This window comes from Ambystoma mexicanum, chromosome 8 (assembly GCF_040938575.1).
Source record: "Ambystoma mexicanum isolate Mex_15411 chromosome 8, UKY_AmexF1_1, whole genome shotgun sequence".
Lineage (NCBI taxonomy): Eukaryota > Metazoa > Chordata > Amphibia > Caudata > Ambystomatidae > Ambystoma > Ambystoma mexicanum.
Window position 1 is genome coordinate 979,154,604 of NC_090929.1, and position 21,257 is coordinate 979,175,860.

Genomic DNA, 21,257 nt, shown 5'->3' on the forward strand with positions numbered 1-21,257 from the left:
TACTGGTATTTCATCGCCCATGAATAATCTGGAGGCACCCAAAGTGTACGGAAGGAGTGAGCATAGAAACAGTTTTCATCCGATTTCTCCCTTCTCATCTTGGTTGTGTGCCTATACCGAAGGGTGACAGTTTTTTGGGTGTAGCTCCCAAAGTGTTACTCACATCTCTCATGACTTGTGCCATTTCTTCTCAGGAGATAGTCTTCATTACTCACATTTCTCATGACTTGTGCCATTTCTTTGCTCATGCTAACTGCTACATTGGTAGCATTATCACAAAAAACCTTACTGCTATTGTATAGGCAAAATAAAAACAAAAAAAGGAAAAGAATAATGTGCCGATCATAATACTAATTGAGTCAATTTTTCCCAAATATCTCCTTCTCTTCACATGTTGGGATATTAATTACAACTCTGGCGGTAGCTTTGTCGGTAAAACTGGCAGGCTGCCGCCGGAGTTGTGATTTTTTCCGTTCCCTGGCTTCACAGAAACACCAGGGGATTACGACCCTGTTGTTCCTGGAAGTCATGCGCTGGAAAATCGTTAATCCCCATTCCCATTTGAGTCCCATAGGACTCAATAGGAATGGGAATGACAGTAGCACCAGCACCATTAATAACGGTGCTGGTACTACCGTGAAAGTCTGCGGGCGGGTGCCGTCCCACCTGGTCAGGCCCGCAGACTCTGAGTGTGCCGGTCCAGTAACACCGGTACATCTAGGCATACCGGTGCTGTGGTTACCGGACCGGCACACTCGTAATGAGGCCCACAGTCTTTTTTGCTCTAGAGAAATACATAGTACAATAGGGTGACGTCCCATTTCGCATGGTCAGCTCTCGCCCTGGCTCTCATCTGGCTTCTGGTCATCTCTTCTTCTTCTTCTGGCTACTCTTCGTGCAACAGGGGGGCAGTGCTTGCAAACTGTTTTACATCACCTATATGCACCCACACTTTTTTGCCACACACTTTTACTGCAGTGGGTGTTGCATACTGGACAGTGTATGGGCCTTCAAAACGCCGTTTGTGCCATTTGTGGATAAAGTTCCTCACATATATTATGCCGCCTGGAAATAGTGGCATGGGGGTATTACACCATTTACAGCTATAATTCATCCTGTTTTGTTGTTGGTTGCTTCTTGACCCCCTGCTGCACCTTTATCTGTCGATAAATACATTTCGGACATTTAGTCATGGCAGTTAAATAATCATAATTCTCATCACCTGCTTTTGTTCATGATTGGGAACAGGTTGGGCTGTTGGTGGTGTGGCCAGACCCGGTGCAACGCTCATCTCTATAACCACAACTTTGAGGAAGGCTGTGGCCCAAAATTGCACACGTAGGTTCCATGTTTATCCATGTTTATCAGGTAAGTGCTTCCTCATTGTGGAGCCCCATTGTGGAGCACCACCAGACTTCTGCACCAAACACACATTTGTACCTGAGCCTAAAATGGCTAAAACATTCTGCATCTTCTAAAACATTACAACTAGCTGCCACCATAAACTGACAATTTTTGTTTAAACAGCACTTGAGCGAAGGTCTTTCTAAGCTCAGCTAGCTTAGCTTAGTCATTTGTTTTAGTGCTCAAACATAAACGGTATGTTTTAATTATTTTGATACATATGCATTTAACTTATTTTAGGTGGAGATTTAATATGATAGTTGATAGCAATGGATTTGATGAATTTTCTGTTTTATATTGCAGTATTTGACTGTTTATGATGATGATTCCACTAGCCAGTGAGTACACTTAAGGAGTCAAACATAGTGGCCTAATCAAGGAAATACAATACTGGGTATCTTTGGGGTACCCTGACCTGTGAGTCGTCACGACTTCCAGGGACACATTTACTAAGTGACATCACCAGTGAGGCTACAGATGGGGACTCACTGGGAGAGAGGTTGGTGAACCGTGCGCACAACATGAAAAATATAAGGGACTCACTGTAAGTCATAGTTTAGATTTTCATCCTTGCAGGACAAATGAAAACAATTTCAGCCCCAGATTAATCTTAATGGCTCTATTTATCCCTTTTCTGAGCATCCTCTTTTGTAGAATAATCTTGATATCACAGTCACCAGTACAATAGTAATATGTTGTGTTTGTGGAAGTAGAAACACATTTGTTGGTACATTACATAGAATAGCATACTATTCCTTAACCACCAACTTGCTGGAGGTTCACAGTACAAATCCGAATCGATCATGATCACTAGATTGGAAAGTTTGCATGTGTCTGTTGCAACTTGACCAACAAAGTTTGCCCAGGTGAACTGGAAACTATGATTTGGTGCAGCATCTGGGATCTAATTGTCGATTAGGCTATACCAATGTTCACACATCCAAGTTGGCACCCAGCAAAGGCATTATATTATCAAAAGATACTGGAGTGGGGGATAACTAAGCTCACAGCAGGGATACCAACTGACAGATGAAGCTGCCTTGAGGACAACCGAAGGTCGAAACACATGTCGGATGTGATCAATTAAAAAAATATTTTCATAGATAGTATATATGGAAGAAATATTTCTTTGTCTTCTTCTATTGAATACAGTCAAATGTTTGAATGTTAAGTGTCATAGCGCTGTCAGCATCAGTTTATTAATCATCTGCATTATAATATCAACTGCCTGATCTCTTCCAGCGATGCAGTAGGCTCGGAGGATCAAAGCATGGGTCAGGTACTGGAGACTAGACTCTGAAAACAGCTGGGGCAGCGTAAGATAAAGGTGAACAATAAGAGGGTGAGATCATTCCTCCCTGTGAATAAAACTTGGCAATTCTAATTTCTTGTCCACTCCTAATACATTGTAATTGTAACTGTAATCACCATTTATATAGCACTCTTTCTCCATTTGTTTGGCTTACATGTGCTTTGTGGTTGGAACGCTCTCAGGGACCAAATTCCATGGGTGGTAGTTTCTATGAGTTAAGTGTAAGATGCACGTGTGCATCCTGGCAGGTTAGGATTTAGGAGGGTTGTCTGGGCCCCACTAGGCCACCCCGAGGTCAGGCACGTGGGTGGGTGCTGTTGGTGGATTAGGGTAGAGTGCTAGTGCAGGAGATTTGATGTGTGCCCAGCTGGACCACATTTCTTTCCGTAAGTTGTCGCTGTATACTAATGGCAGAGGTGTTGAGGTACGTCAGGGGTTTCAATGTGGACGGTTATGCGAGCTGCTAGACTGGATTTGCATAGCCATAGCTGCATTCTAGAGTGCATGGATGGAGAGCCGTGCCTGCGGGATAGGTCCACAGACATGGTGCTAGTTATACATACCTTGCTCTTGGATGGATTTTTACTCAGTGTCGTTTTCTTAGGTCTCTCAAGGTGATAGATTGGTCGTTCGGGTGCATCTTTGATGGTGTTATCATACGACCTATTGGAGGACCTGACTGGTGCCTTTATTTCAATTTTTTTTGGAGAGGAAATCATTCCTATACATTCCTCTAGTCTTGCTTGCCTTTTGCTCTCCAAAATCATATCCCAGTAATTAGGCTTTCAGCATCTCCAAACTTCTATTCGATATCGGCTTTCAGGCAAGTCTTTTCAAAGACAGCTGTCGGGAGGGATATGTTCTGCAAAGGGATGCCAAAAAAAGCAATGCTTAGCCTTTTTTGTCTGCGTCACGAAAATAAATGCTGCAGTTTCCAGGAAAAAGATGGAAACATTGCTGTTTCATGCAAATGTCTGACATTTCGATAATGTGCAACAGTTTTGGTTTCCATATAAAGCCAGCACCTTTAAAACAGACCATTGCGTACCACCAGGTCGAGCACCAAACAAAAAGAAATTATCAAAGTCAATCCTGCAAAGTCCATTAATAGTGGATAAGATTCACAGTGTTTGGGATCCTCTAAGAGATGCGCTTGGCCAATTTAGAAGTAGACTGACAGACAGGTGTTGACTGGGAACCAATAGTGGCCCTGGAAATAATGTTCAAAGTGGCCCCATATCATACATTTTGAGCCATCCCAACCCCTTTCCCATAAGAAAATGTGCAAATAAAATGGATAACCACACAAAAGAGGCCCGTGATGCCGAGGTCTACTGGGAAAGAGCTCCCTTTAGGCCAGTCCACCCCTGGCCAGGGTGCAGAGGTCTACTGGGAAATCTCCAGAGCTCCCTTTAGGCCAGTCCACCCCTGGCCAGGGTGCAGAGGTCTACTGGGAAATCTCCAGAGCTCCCTTTAGGCCAGTCCACCCCTGGCCAGGGTGCAGAGGTCTACTGGGAAATCTCCAGAGCTCCCTATAGGCCAGTGCACCCCTGTCCAGGGTGCAGAGGTCTACTGGGAAATCTCCAGAGCTCCCTTTAGGCCAGTCCACCCCTGCCAGGGTGCAGAGGTCTACTGGGAAATCTCCAGAGCTCCCTTTAGGCCAGTCCACCCCTGGCCAGGGTGCAGAGGTCTACTGGGAAATCTCCAGAGCTCCCTATAGGCCACTGCACCCCTGGCCAGGGTGCAGAGGTCTACTGGGAAATCTCCAGGGCTCCCTTTAGACCAGTCCACCCCTGGCCAGGGTGCAGAGGTCTACTGGGAAATCTCCAGAGCTCCCTTTAGGCCAGTCCACCCCTGGCCAGGGTGCAGCGGTCTACTGGGAAATCTCCAGAGCTCCCTTTAGGCCAGTCCACCCCTGCTGATGGAAAGCTACAGATGGCATATGTTGTTTTAGGAAAGCTTTCATGAGCAGTCTACAGTATTTTGATTTTGCTACAGAGCTGAATGAAACATCTGAACTCCTCCCTCGCTTTAAATTATAACCTTCTTCTTCAACCACTTTTCAAACACAGATGTCCCACTCGGAAGGAAACCTATAAATACTGGTCAGCTGTGATATGCCGACTCATGAATGGTGAGCTGTTACGGAAACACGGCTTGTCCTCAGAAGCCATGCCTGGAAGGAAGAGAAGAAGATGACGAGAAGAGAAGACGTCGAAGGAAGAAAGTAGAAAGGGTTTGGGAGGAAAACCGAGGCATAAAATCGCAGGACTGTAATTATATGCATGTAATTACGGACATCCCAATTCTGAGATGAATAGGTAATGGATTCAGACATGGGCATAAGTGCATGGTACATCTACTGCATATGGCTCTCTCACAGACTGGCGTCTGCATTGTGCTAACTATTAACCCCTGAACTTTAGAAGTGCACCAGACACCCAACAACGCACACTCAGGCTCGGACTGCTAATAGGGCAATGCCCGAATGTCATACCCAACATGCTAATGTGGGCCATTTATTTTGGGCAAAATGGGCCTGTTTTTGGCAAAGGTGGGCAACTTTGATTCGTTAGTTCACTGCGCAGCTAGTAGTTTTGAACAGTGTTACTGAAAAACATATAATTAAAAATGCTGAGTTTGGAACACATTTTACCAAATAACTACACCTTGGGTATTACTCAAACAGTCTGTCGCTACTTGCAACTGTGGGACACTTTTTCATTGTTGCCTGGGCCAGTTGTATGCCCCAGTACGACCCTGCCCACACTTGTATACCTAAATTACACAAGAATCTCTGAAGCAGGTACTTGAACCCACTAGTCTGTCCTGAAAGCTGTTCTGAGGTATCTTCAGTAATACACTAAACAGTTCAGACCTTTTATACATACGCAGGAATATTCATCAGCAAAAAAGAAAAACAAAACTTGCTCTGAGTACATGGCACACAAACAATATATACCTAATAAGCGAAAATGTGCGAGGCAAGAACTGATCGCATATGCTCAATAAGATATCCCCTGTAGAGCAAAAGAACCAAATACAAGAAATACATGTTTATTTATTTATGTATAATGTGATTAGTTTTCATAAACATTTCAAATACACATACAATATAAAACGTATTGATTATATCTATACAATAGCATAATCTCCTGATACAGCTTCACAGATTTAAAATTATATATCAGATTTCACAAATTGTTACATATATACATTTCATGATTTCCCAATAAAATGATTTTGTGAATTTAAAACTTTGCATCAAATTCCAATTTCAGCACACTTCTGTAAACAAATTCCAAGATTACTGTAAATATATTTCACCTGAAATCAATAATACAAAAATCATATTGTAATCAAAGTTTTTAACAACTAGCTACCAGATCCTATAAAGTGCCAAGTGCAAAGAGTTGTTTCTAGTACTTAAACAGTAGTGCCAAGAGTCCATACCTTTTATCGCATCATATCCATGGATACATTTATCCAAAGTACACATGTAAGTATTCCCCATGACCTTACATTCAGTCCAAACATGTTTTGCTGTTTGAGATATATGCTCTATTTTACAGATTCGACAGAATCTTTTAGACTCTGGGAGGTTAAGCTGGGCACCACGAATTGCGAAGACTGGCAGCTGCTTGATTTGTAATAGCAGAAGGAAGCTCTGTACTGCAGGGGATGGGCTCAGAAGTAGGTGGGGCTGTGGAATAGTATACCTATGCATGACATTATTGATATTCTTATAATGTTTTAATTCTGCTAAATGTTCATAATAATGGTTTTATTATCAGTTTTCCATTTTCTTTTCAAATTCATGTTTACGCATAACAATGTCACTCTCCCGTTCAGAGTACCATCCTACCATCACAAAGATCTTTTCAGCTGAGTTGCTGAAACCATGCGTTCCTTCAGCCACATTTTGCTTCATATCGTTCCCCATCAGAGACAACAGGGGGAATTTAGGGATAGCCTTTGCTTTTATAATCAGGACCCTTCCCCCGCCTCTTAAGTGCAAGACCTCGCAATGATATCAATCCTAGTTCCAGTCTGAGAACTTCCATAGGTACTGCCAACGCCAGGCTCAATATTTTCTTCCAGATTCTTCGCTCCAACACCTGCAGCCAGTGCAGTTCTTTCAACGTCAATGCCTCAATAGCATATAGTATCACAGTGCAAAAACACTGCTTGTATAACCTAATGATACCTTCGAGGCTATCACCAGCATTTTGTTTCTTGAACCTATCAATAAGAATAGCTAGTTGGATGGCTTTCCTGTTTTTAGAGGCAATACGTTCATCGCAGCCTTTTGACGAACTGATCCCTACGCTTAAAAATATATATTTTTCAATGTACCCTATATACCCAGCAGATAGAACTAAATTAGGTCTAAGTAAACACTTACCAGTAAATTGCATGTTTTTTTTTCCATATTAATGTGCAGATCGTTTTCTTTAGCATATGCCATTAGTTATTTTACAGTTCTGGACATTCTGGCAAAGGTATGGTCAAAATCAGCTCGATCATCAGCATACAACAATCTTAACATGCAACAGACTAATCCTGGGAAGGCAATACCAGGCTTGCCTCAATCGAGCAAATAAATCAGCCAAATATAGATTGAATAGCAGGCGGAGGGGGCACCACACATCCCTGTTTCACCGCATTACTGGTGGAAATTAGGGCCGAGATTGGCCCCGCTAGTCAATCTCATCGCCACACTAATCTCCACATCTAGCAATTTTAGCCTTCCCAACAAACCCTCAGGACATCCAAATAGCTCCAGGCTTTGACACAATTAATCTCTATTAACTGAATCGAAGTCAGTTCGAAAGTACAGAAAAACAGCATACAGTACAAGGCTGCCCTTTCTCTTGGCCTTATCTGCTCGTAAAAACGATCACTCTTACATTATAAATTGTCATGGAGCCAGCTCGAAAACCTGTCTGGAAAGTTTATAGCAATCCAGTGGTCTTGACTCAGCTCTTCAAATCTTCTAATAAAAGCCTTTCCAGTAATGTCTAACATAGACAACAGCCTATAGTTAGACAGCAATGTACAAATTCCGTTTTTTAAAGATGGGTATCAGTATTGAATGTCTCCAAGACATTGGCTCGGCACAGACTTTTCTAAACATTTCCAAAATATGAGCTTAGATCTCTGGATCACTCTTAAAGATAGCATTGGGTAGGCCATTTGGGCCAGGAGCCCTTGATCCGTTTAGCCTTCTGATTGTTGCTTCAATGTTGTCCCTATCAATGGGAAGCACAAATTCCCCATCTCTTTTTCCATTTTTACTCTGAAGATATGATCCTCTTATATTGTAGAATATACCTATATATTCACAACATTGAGATTCACTAATAGGGCTTGTCACTTTCTTTTGTACCCTTAGCAGCAGGCTTGAACTGGCCTATAGGGCAAAAGGCCCATGGACGAACCAAAAAAACGAAATGCTAGTGTGGGCCGGTTCTTTGGGTCAAAGTGGGCCACTTGTTTGTCCGATTTGAGCCAGTTTGATGAGTCAATTCACTCTGTTGCATCACGCTTTATCAAAAAGCTTCCCCTTGTTTACTATTCAAACAGTGTCACAAAAGGAACAAATTGACATTTGCAACTGTGGGCCACTTTTTCATTGGTGCCCGAGACAGTTTTATGGCCCAGTCAGACCCTGCTTAGCAGTTCCCAGCATTTGCCACATACTTCTTAGATCTCCTCTTTTTAGAACAGAGATCATCTTTTGCCATTGTGCATTTCTAGAAGAACTTCTCCACCCCTTAACCCATTTGTGGTATCTATTTTTAATTTTCCTGAACATTACTACCATGTTGGACTGTTCAAGGGCATTCTTTGATATTCCTGATATTTGTATGCATACTACCCTTGGCGTCCCTTATTTCTTTGTGAAATATGTTATCCCCTTTTGGACCGTGCAGGATAGCATAAAGTCCCTCATGCACCGTGATCTTGGTGGACCAGCTAGTCAACCATTCTTCGATTTCATTCGCCGACATTCTATGTAGCTGCTTTAGCCAGCCTTATACAGCTTCCTCATATGCTCTTGTCTTATCTATATTCTTTCTCGACCAGCTAATTCAGTCCCCAGACTATGGAACAGCCTCCCTTTTGAGATTAGAGCACTGAAATTCCGCCCCCCCCAGTTTCACAAGGCCCTAAAAACCTATTTATTTAAATAAAACAATCAAGAAGAGTACTAGAATTTAGTTAAGCAGCCCTCTATTTTTCTCGGTATTATGTAACATCTGCGCCTCAATACGGTTAAGTCTGTTGTGTGCATGTACCAATGAATTAAATCCAATCAAATAATGGTTGCTTTTTACTATCAATGTATTTATGCTTAGTAATAGGTCTTGACTTACAAAGAGATAGTCCAATGTGGCCCGCTTGTCGGCATTTGCCCACGTATAATTTCCTGGACAATCACAGCAAATGCAGTCATTAAGCATAACCAACTCCCAATCATTAGTACAGTCCATCCACAGCTTTCGCTCCTTCATTGCACTCTCTGGAGCATAACATTTTTCCATAAACATTCTCAGTTACGATACGCTGTGCTTTATCGGCACAGCGGGCGATTAGATCACCTCCCAAAGGCACTATGTCCTCATGTCTCCCTTTATCCACTCACATAGTAACTCAGAGATACTTTGTAATATAGTTTCTGTAAGAGAGCCGCCAGGGGGATCATAGACATTCAAAACTAAGAATCTCCAAGGCTTCCCTTCAGAGTGCGACATCATTTCTACTGCTAGTACATATTCTTCATTTTTATCTACTTCTACTCTGGAAGCCTTCATAGTATTTTTTACACCTGTAAGTAGGCCACAAAAAGGTCTGCCTGTATCCTCCTTCTTTGCAGGGGCTTGGAAGACCCGATAGCCATCAACATAATAGGGCAACATTAACCATCTAACCTGCGTTAAAAAGATGTTGTTAGCCATTAGAATGTCTAGAGAGCCCTCTGAGCTGGTTATATGTCTTTATAACAAAACCTTTTATGAAGAATGCACTTATATCTAATATTTTATAATGAAAAATATAATGCAACCCCTTTTTCACACCCCTAAAAACCCACTCCAAGCATTTCCCTGCAATATTTAACCCTTTTCCCCACCACAAAATGCTTTCTTCATAACATTTTTCGTTATAAAATATCCGATACAAGATTATTCTTCAAAAGATTTTCGATATAAACACTCCATACCCTCTGTTCTCAATAAATGTCTGTGGCCATGAGTACTCCAAGTCGAATTTGGCAAATTCATTTTCGCGCCAGGTAAAACAAACAGAAAGCCAGTTCCAAACATGGTGTGCGTCTTCCTGTGACACATCTCTTATGGACGTCTTTCCTCCTACGTAAGTGATTGTTTTCAGATGTTCAAATGTCTTATTTTCCTCACTGGATGTCATTGCCACAAGAGGACCCACACTTACATCCAAGTCACATCCTAACTTCAGGAAGTTTTCGAAATGCGATCTTATCATTTTAACTATATCAGCATTTCTTCCAATTTGCTTTCTTCCTAGCCTTTAGAGGTTTTATTAGCTGTCATAGACGTTTTTAAGCTTCCAGAAACATCTATATCTTCACTTTTCCTCTTTTGGTTGTTTTTTAAATGCAGCATATTCCGGTGCTTTAGTTTATGCCAGAAGCGTTGCTAGGGGAGGGGGGGGGCTAAGAGGGCTATAGCTAAATACCCAGGTCTTTTGGTTGTAGCCCTGGATAGAAGCTCAGGTGCTACAACCAAAATGCTACCTAACTCCGAGTCCTACCAGTCCCGACATTAGCTTAGGCCCTGAACTTTTCCAGACCTGGCAACACCCCTGGTTTACGTTGTTGTTTGCGCATCACGAAGATCTCTGAAGTTTCATTAAATGAAACTGTATCATTAGCCTCAGCCTCAACAGGACCGCAGCCTTCTCTAAGAGTTTGCAGCAGCAGCTCAACAGTTTTAGGAGTTGCCTCCTCTTTGCTTTTCTCTACTAGTGATTTTAGCTCATTTAGATTTCTATCAGCGGTACTTTCCAAACTCTGTGCTGTGTGGCCAAAAGCTTTGACATCCACTTGAATCTTTCCACATAACTTAAGTAGGATCTTCACTGTAAACTGTATTGTTGTCATAAAGGCATGTATTGCAGCAATTTCCATCGCCTCACTTTCAGCATATAAGTCTGGCGTGGCAGATAGCCTCTGGCTAGGACCCTGAAATGGTGCTAGTCCTGGCACTAGTGGCACCTCCACCGCAGATTCAGGAGTTTTATTTGTGCCAACAGCACTATCGACCTCAGACATTGCAGCAATGTTATTTTGCAGCGAGTAGCACAACTCCAATAACGAGTTGTTAACAATCATAGAGAACTTGGTGTTATTAACTTCAACAATATCACATGTTCTTGCATTGGCTTCCTCACTGCCATGCACAGGTTTATTTGTCAGCGTATCTGACACTACCACGACTGCCTCTGTTTGAAAGTTTGTCGTCATTTTCCCAGTTTCTTCTCTGCAAAAATAAACTTGGGGGAGAGGGTTATCTGAGGATCTAGTGATTCTAGTCTGGTCTTCTGATTTTCCATCTTCATCTACATTCAACGCTGAAGCGTTTCTTCCCTTAGTACGACTGCTCTTCTGTCACAGATTCTAATTATTTGCTTTAGTTGTACTCTTGCCAGGCATATTGTCCTGATTCAAGTGTCAGCAAGACTCCTTCTATTAACACAATTGAACGCTTGACGCATATCTATACATTCTAGAAATAGTTTTTTATTGTTTTTCAATGTGTCAAGTTTTAAGAGGTTCAACAAGGTGAGGTTTTATTCCACACCAACGCATCTAGTGAAACCTGTCTGCCTGTCATCAATAATGTTATTGTCCAAAGCCCACTTAGCCAGTTTTTTTTGTTGCATAAACGATGCAAAGATTTTCCCAATGACGTAGAGCAAGGCAATCGGAAGGTAGTTTACAGGATCTTTTTGATCTCCGTTCTTAAAGATCGGAACCACTACCGCCGATGGCCAAGAACTTATCATTTTTTATGTCTTTGAAACTTGGTCAAGAAGTGTTTTGATGAATAAGGCCCACTGGCTTTTGTTTTTCTTTAGCATTAGGTTGGTTAACCCACCAGGGCAGGAGCCCCAGAGTTTTCGAGACCTGAGATGGCATTCTCTATGTCAGAGCTGTCCCACTCAAAATTCCATACTGAGTCCAGGATTTGTGGTGGACCCAAATCTTCATCTGGCGGTGCTTCAAATACTTTAGTGAAGTGCTCCACCCAAGCTGATTCATTCACTCCAAACAGCATGTTTGCTTCCTGTGTCAATGAGCCAGTATTTATTATTGCCCAGGTTTCACGACCCTGTCTTTGACATATCGCTTTTAACATGATTTCAGCTTGAATCAGTTTATGCAAAATCAATCAGTTCTTATATTGTTGTTGACGCTTCTTTTTCTTGATTAGGAAGTCCATCAATGAACAGTCCTTCTTAGGTTTTCTGAGCTCTTCTAACAATTTTCTATTTTCAATAAGGACTCTCCTACTAAATGGATGTTTATGTTTAGGATGAGCTGTTTTGAAACCACTTAGTTGTGAGTGAAATTGTGCTAATAAGATAACATAATTGATCAGGCGGTCTCCTCGTTCATTAGCTTGTACTAACCTGTCAGTTAGCTCAACAATGTGTGTTGTGCTCAATCTTACAGAGTTTAGGCCTTGATTTACCTCCAACATGGCTGTAAAGACTTCACTTGATGTTATTTGGCTGGATTTTATATACCAATAGACTATCACAGCGTCCTGATCGCTGCTTGACATCTTTCTAACTTCAAATGTGTTGATTATTGTGGTTTAGGTCGCCAGATGCCCATATGTAATCTAAAAGTTCTGTGGGAATTGTCCGTATGCCAAATCGGTTGCGTCAGAATGTCCCCAGTATTTTGTCCATTTAACATTACACAGTTCCTATTGGTTAATGCATCCAGATATTGTTTCCCACGTGAGACTAGGGGCTCATTGTTAGGTGTTTTAATGGGCTTTATCAATCGAAGTATAACTAAGATCCCTGCACACAATCACAGCAAAGGTAGTGAATTCCAACATAAAATCGTCAATTAATTTTGTAACTGATGTCAGAAATGTAACAGTTGAGATTTTGGCAGGATTCCAATAAACAGTTATCACCAAAATGTGCTCCGTCATTGTTGGTGCTTTGTGCATTATTCTTATGATTGTACTTTGCACAAAAGCACTTGGGTGCAATGATTTTAACACGTGCCAACCTGGGATGTTCTTCACCAAGGTTAATAATCCTGAGAAAGGACGTCCGTTTTGATTTTTCAATGCTGCATTTAGGGATACGGTATAGCCTTCACAAGTTGGAAATAGTCGCATCCACGTTTCTTGCAAACAAATTATTGTATAGTTTTCTTTGGATAGTTCATCATCTCGCAGCAAATGAATAAAACCTTGCATTTACCAAGTTCGCCTGCAGGCGTGTGGTGTTAAACCGGCCAGGTCTGACCTGGCGGGAATGACACCTCCCGCCTGCAGGACTCGAGATCACCCGGTATGGAAACAATGGTGGCGGCGGATTTACCGCCACCGTTGTTTCCATAATAAGGCCCAGTGTCTTCTTTGCTCATTTATGGTTGCATTTCTGTGACTCGATGCAATAATTGCATTTTTATAAGTTTTATGGGCAAAGCCCACATGATGAGTGTTCATGCATATGTTGGCTCAGTCTGTATAGACATTGTTTTCTAACTGCCATTATGGAGAAAGCAAACAGAAGTATGATCTTACGTGTGGAAGCGGGTCTATACTGGCAGAGCCAGCATGGAAATGTTTTCTTAAAGTACCATGACTGACATCATGGGCAAAGAAAACATGAGTGTGTTCTTACATGGGGATAGTGGTATATGCTGGTGCAGCCAGCATGCACATGTGTAGACACAGCCAGCATGAAAATATTTTTTACACTAACAGAATACTGGCACATATTCGATTCATTAATGTGTTGCCCTTAACATGTATTGTAAACTGTGTGGCTTCTTACAAAATTTGTCACAGAAAGTGTGCTCTGAAATATACCATAGTTGACCCATTAAACACTTTCTCTGGGGGTATCTAGGTTGATGGCTGGGTCTCTGTTGCTATGCTTGATTACTTGTGCACTTCATATAAAGGTTTACAGCCTTCAAATTAATAAAATCAACAGCTGCCACTGATAAGATAATTAATTAATTAATTAATTAATTCATTCATTCATTCATTAATATTCATTCATGAATAGCTTCATCTTGTAAACAATTGAAATTCCATAAAAATAATGATGAATAAGTCATGAATGGAAACATAAATGTGTAATCCAGTTAAAGGTAAAATATTAGGGGCGTGGCTTGGCGCCGGAGGTAATGCTGACCTAGCTTTTAAGCTTCGCTAAGGTGGAGATTTGTTACTTTATTATCTCTTATCTTACCTGATTTATGGCCTACCCTGACTTTGTAAATACCATGCTGGACCATCTGGGAGCCTGGAGTGGCTTCATTTAACGGACTAAGACCTCCGGAGGCTGGGCCCAAAGCCGCATCATCCTGCTGGAGGCTCTAGTCAGCTGTGCGGCCGTGGCAACATAGGCTGTCCGCGGAAGCGTCGGTTAACACTTTTGTCATACAATACTGGCACGGTTGTATAGATATAGCCCAACACCTGGATGTTTCTTCATTTTTAAAGATATAAAGGTTTTTATGTCAAATAATATTAGTTTGTGTGTGTCTGACAGGAACTCATATACAACTACCCTCCATATTATACTGTGATTTGCCCTCTCCTTTCCCTCCTTTCATAATATGTCCTCTCTGCCAAATTGCTGTTTTCTCTTCAACACCTGAGATATCTTGGTGTTAATAAAAGAGGGAGGAAATTAGTGAAAGATAAGGGAAGAAAGAAGTGAGGAAGAGGTAGAGAGAAAGGTAAAGAAAGAAATAGAAAGTAGAAGGAGCAAAGTAAGAACAGAAAGGAAAAAGGGGAAAGAAAAGGAAAAAGAAAGTGAAAAGAATAAACGAGAAGAAGAAAAGGAGATAAATTAAGGGAAGAAAAAGAAATGAAAGAAAGAAGGAAATAAAAAGAAGAGAAAACGAGGGGGAAAAAGGGAGAAAGTATTAAAAAGGAAAGTTAAAAAGGAAGAAAAGAACAGAGAATATCGAAGTGAAGGAAAGAAGAAAAGACATCATAATCACATATTCTCTGTTTACATTATGGCCTCAAAAAAGAATCAATCTACAGAGATCCCCTTATCATCCACTACTACCCTCAAAAGGCAAAATAGTGAATCTCCTACACCTAAAGAAGATGTGAGTGATCCTGTAACGCATACTATTTTATCAGTAATAAGAGCCCTCAAACCCTCCATGGAGGATACCAACGCTAGATTGCAACAATTGGATAATAAATGGAACAGTTTTGATGCTAGAATGAACGAAGTGGAGAGAAGGGTTGGAAACGCACACAATATATCTAATAAAGTTACCAACTTAGAAATTACACTCGCTACTCTAAAACAACAAGCTGAAAACCATGAAAACAGGAATAGAAGAAACAATCTTTGCATTATTGGCCTTCCGGAAGGTATTGAAAAGGATAACCCTATCGCCTTTGTTCATGAGTGCTTGCCTCGAATCGTAAGACTACCAACATCCGTGCAGCTAACCCTACAAAGAGCGCATCGAATAGGACCTATTAGATCATCCCGATCTCACATGACTCGCCAAGGACTCTTATATTTGCTCTCCTAGACTTTACCCATGTAACCCTCATCATGGCTAAGGTTAAAGAAATCAAACTTCTGACCTGGGAAGGGAAAAACGTTTTCAATATTCAAGATGTGTCCAAGGAAACCGCTGCAAGAAGGAAAGAGCTCCTGGCTTTCAGACCAGCCCTTTAACACCTGAATGCCAGATATGGCATCATCCACCCAGCCACCTTAAAAGTCACATTAAATGGCCATAACTCAACTTTCCAAATCACAGGTGACCTAAAACAATTCATTCAATCTGATAAAGGAAATGACATGGATACATCAAATCCTGTCACATGAAATATGGAAGAAACTTCAATCAAGCTAATTGCTTTTATTTTTTAATTCTCCACCTGAGTGGGGTGTGGGTGAGCCTATCTCCTTTTTCTTTTTTTCGGCTCTCCTCCCCCCATCACTTTATCTTTAGACATGGATTGGTTTCTGGTTCCTGTTCGCCACCGTTCCGTTGAATTCTTTTGACTATAACTCTTTTTTACCAATTTTCATGTCTTCATTGTTTGTCTCACCCCTTCCCTTATGTTTTATTCCATTCATGTTGTCCCTCGTCTTGTTGGGTACTAGTATTTTTCTACTGGCTAACAGGATTTTATGCTTTAAAGTTACTGCTTTATTCGAATTACTGGTTATGTTAATGTATATTTATCCTTTTTTACTGTGCCTCTGAATATTGTATCATGGAATGTTAAAGGATTAAATAATCGCATTAAAAGGCAAAAAGTACTTTCACACCTCAATAGATTAAAGCCCTCTATAGCTTGCAACAGGAATCACATCTTTCCGCTGATGAAGCAGTAAAACATAAGCGACACTGGGTGGGTCCGTTTTTTTCCAGTGCCGCTAACGGGAAAACAAATGGCGTAATCACACTCATTAACAAAAACCTCAAATGTAAAATCACATCCATGGAATCTGATCTGTCAGGAAGATGAGTTATCATTAAGATATTAGTAGACTCTACAACGTATACAATTCTTAATGTATATGGACCTACGTCTGCCAATCCCTCCTTTTGGAAAAAAGTCAAAAATCATATACTACTCCGCAACCCCCTAAATTTGTTGGTATGTGGAGATTGTAACCAGGTTGTAGACCTTTTTTTAGATAGGAAATCCAAGGCACGGTATACTAACACTACGTCCCATACACAATTTATTAACTTTATATCTGAAACAGGCCTAAGTGATGCTTGGCGTATCCTACATCCCACCGATTTGGAATTTACCTTCTATTCTATACCTCACAACTCCTTTTCATGGCTTGATTATATTATTATCCCTAATTCCATGGTTAGCCTCCTACTCAATGCCCAGGTAGAATCCATTCCAATATCTGACCATGCTCCAGTGCATATTCAAATTGATACCCCAATAACCTCTCACAACTCGTGCAGATGGAGATTTAATACCAGCCTATTCAATGATGCATCCTTCACACAATGTATTACACAACAACATAATAACTTCTCTGAAAATAAAGATCAGGACACTTCTATCCCCCATAATGGGGACTGCTATAAAGTGGTCCTTAGAGGTTATATTATTTCTTGTGTAGCTAACAAGAAGAAAAACCTTAAATTTGAATCTGAATCCATTCTCAAACAACTTAAACCCTTAGAAATTCAATTCAACCGCACTAACTCTCCTGTAGTACTTAGGGACATTTTGAAACTTAGATGTCAATACAATAAAATTATTACACAATATTCATGTTCTAATTTGCTTAAATACAAAGACAAAATATAACAATTTTCAAATATAACCAGCAAAACATTGGCTTAATTCCTTAAACTTAAGAAGGAGATAACAAACATTGTTGTTATAAAAGATCACTTGGGGAATAGGAAATTTTCTGATAAAGAAATTGTGTAGGCCTTTCAGAAATTCTATTCCAATCTATACACCTCTGAAGACCCTCCTAATAATCCCGCTATTAATGACTTCTTAGACAATATACCTCGTAATTCCTATCTTCAAACTGACCTTTCCTCACTTAGTGCTCCAATAACTCCCCACAAAATTCATTTAGCTATTTAAAACCTTAAAAAAGGTAAAGCCACTGGACCAGGTGGCTTTCCCATTGATTTTATTGCACATTTTTCAAATCCTCTAGCCCCTAAGCTTAATAAACTTTATTCTCATTTCACTTCAAATACTGTAGCCCAAGGTTCTTTTTCAGAAGCTATGCTAATAGTATTTCCAAAACCTAATAAAGATCTCAAACTTCCCCAAAACTATCGTTCAATTTCCCTTATTAATACAGATTGTAAAATGTATGCTAAAATTCTCATCAATAGACTTATCCCCTTCCTACCAAATCTCCTTAGGCAAGACCAAGTTGGATATGTATTGTATTGTATTGCATTGTATTTATTCTTATATAGCGCTTTATACCAAAGTGCTGTACAGTTACAACAACAGGGTACATTTAACATAACAAAAAATTGTAACAACAGAAGCAAATTACAAACATGAATCAGTCACCAAAAACAGAATGTAGATCAATTATTCGGAGGGGAAGGGGAGAGGAGAGGGAGGGCTAGGAAGAAGAGGGAGGGAAGGAAGGTGAAGGTTGGAAGGAGGGGGTGGGAGAGGAGAAGGGGGAGGAGAGGAAGGAGGTGGGAGAGGGGAGTGAGCGTAGGGGGGGTGTCATGGCGGGGAATGGAGGAGAAATTTGAGGGAAGTGTGGAAAGAGAAAAGGGTAGGAGAAGAGCAGATAGAGAGAGGCGAGGAGTTCCAGTGGAGGGGGGCCAGGAGTTGGAAATGGGAGGAGGCACAGGGGGAGGGAGGAACAGTGAGGAGGAAGTGGTCAGCGGAACGAAGGGGATGAGAGGGTGTTTAAAATGAGAGAAGGGAAGAGAGATAAGGAGGGCAAGATCGTGGAGAGATTTGAACACTAGACAGAGGAAGTGATATTTAAGTTGAGAATGAAAGGGGAGCCAGCCAATGGAGGAAAGGGAAGCAGAGATGGAGTCACAAGGGGAGAGTAGACAGAGAGTATGGATGGCAGAGTGATAAATAGATTTGAGGGGGGCAAGATGTGAAGTAGGAAGGCCAAAAAGTAAGTAGGAGCAGTAGAAGAGGCGAGAAAAGATAGGGGAGGAGATTAGGAGTTTAGTAGCATGAAAAGTAAGAGAGGGGCGAACTTTGCGAATATTGTAGAGGTGGTAGCGACAAGCACAACAGGTGAGTGAGATATGGTGGTAAAAAGTGAGAGAAGAGTCAAAGTGAAAGTCGAGGTTACGAGCGGGGGGGAGAAAGTGAGATTAGAGGGAGGAAAATGAATGAAAGGGGAGGAGAGGGAGAGGGAAGGGAGTTGGAAGGGAAGAAATCTACTTCGGTTTTGTCAGAGCTAAGGGAAAGAAAGTGGGAAGCCATCCAGTTTTTAATAGCAGTGAGACAGGAGGAAAGTTTAAGGTGGCGGTCAGGAGAGAAGGAAGAGAAGGAAAGAAAGAGCTGTGTGTCATCGGCATAGAAATGGTGAGAGATGCCAAAAGAGGAGATCACAGGGGCAAGGAGGGAGGTGTAGAGTGAGAATAGGAAGGGACCAAGCACAGAGCCTTGGGGAACTCCGTATTCAAGAGGGTGGGAAGAAGAGGAGCAGCCATCACAGGAAACAGAAAAAGAGCGGGAGGAGAGGTAAGGGGAAAGCCAATTGAGTACAGAGCCTTTGAAACCAAAGAAGGAGAGAGTGTTGAGGAGAAGGGGTGATCAACAGTGCCGAAGGCAGCCGAGAGATCAAGAAGAATAAGGACAAGGGATTGCTTAGAGTGTCGTGCAGTGAAGAGGGAGTTAAGGATGTAAGTGAGGGCAGTTTCAGGAGAGTGTTTCGGGCAAAATCCAGATTGAGAGGGGGGAAGGAGAGAGAGATTAGTGACAAAGGATGAGAGCTGAGAGTAGACAAGGCGCTCAAGAAGTTTAGAGAGGAAAGGGAGAAGTGAGATAGGGCGGAAGTTCGAGGTGAGCAGCCGATCAGCGGTAGGTTTCTTCAGAATCGGAATGATAGTGGCATGTTTGAAAGCAGAGGGGAAGGTGGCCGAGGAAAGGCAGATATTGAAGAATGAGGTAAGGTAGGGAATAAGTAGTGGGAAAATCTTAGGAAAAAGAAGGGATGGGACAGGGTCAGATGGGGCAGACGAGGGATGGGCTTTGGAGAGGAGAATAGAGACGTCAGAGGGGGTGACTGGGGAGAATTCACTCATGCAAGTAGAGGTAGAAGAGGGAGAAGGGGGAGAGTGAGGAGGAATTGATTGTCTGTCGATGGGCAAGAATCTTTGAGGAGGAGAAGAAGTTTGCGAAATCAGAGGGAGAGAGGGTGGAGGAGGTTGAGGGATCAGGGGTAGGGGCGAGAGAAGACGAAGGAGAGTTTGGAAGATACAACGGGGGTGGGAAGCTTGGGAATGAAGAAGGTTTGAGTAGTAGGATCGTTTAGCTGAGGTGAGAGAGGAGACATAGAGAGAGTGATAAGAGAAATAGGAGGATTGGTTGGAGAGTAATCGAGATTCGTGCCAGAGTCTCTCGAGACGACAGAGAAGACGGCGCATGGAGAGGAGTTTAGGACAGAGCCAAGGTTGAGAGGGTTTCTGGGTTGGACGGAAGAAGGAGATGGGGTGGAGGAGATCAAGAGTAGAGGAGATAGAAGAGGAAAGAGCAGAGAGTGCATCATTGGCTGAAAGAGAGGAGAAGTTGTGGAGAGAGGTGAGAGAAGAAGAGCAAGTTTCAAAAAAGACAGAGGGATCAAAGTTACAAAGGTCACGACGTGAGAAAAAAGAAGGGGAAGGTTTAGGGGAAGGAGGAAGGGGGAGGGGTGTAAGAGAGAAGGAGAGTAAAGCATGATCAGAGAGGTGGAGAGGAAGTGTAGAGACAGAAGAAGAGGGATAGGAAGAGTTAAAGATAAGGTCAAGAGTGGAGCCAGAGGAGTGAGTAGGAGAGGAAGGAAGAGGGGAAAGGAGGTAGGAGTCAAGGATGGACGAAAGGGGAGAGGGATGAGGGGAAGAAGGGAAGTGAAGATTAAACTCACCAAGATCAGTAAGGGGGAGGAAGAGGGAGAGATGAGAGAAAGGAGGTGATCAAGGTCGTTATAGAAGGTAGAGAGAGGGCCATGAGGGCGATATATAATTAGAAAGGACATGGGGTGAGGAGAGGAGAAAGAATTGTAAAGAAACTCGAACGAGGGGAAAGAAGGAAGGTAAGGAGAGGAGGGAGAGGTATTTATGGTTTAAGAGGAGGCCAATCCCTCCTCCACGACCAGAGGCGCGAGGGATGTGAGAGAAGAAGGAAGAAGAGGTGGTTAGGGAGGCAGGGACAGAGTTGTTGTGAGGAGCGAACCCAGGTCTCTGTAAGACAGAGGAATTGAAGGTTGAAACGGAGGAACATGTCAAGAACAGCTGCAGTCTAGTTGCAGAGGCATCTAGCTTTCCAGAGAGCAATGTTAATGTGGGAGGAGGGTTGGATAATGGGGGGTAGAGAAGGTTAGGGCGGTGGGAGAGGGAGGGCATATTAGAGGAAGGGTGGAAGGGGGGGTTAAGTATGGGAAAGGATAAGAGGAGGTGGGAGGAGTAGAATAGGAGAGGACGGGGGGGGCGGGGAGGAATGGGGAGGGGGAAAAAGGACGTATCGGGGAGATTTGGCTAAGTGCATAACCGAGGGGGAGGAGGAGAGGAAGGGGGGATAAGGAGGTGGCTGGAGAGCTGGTGGCAGAGGAAGCAAGGAAG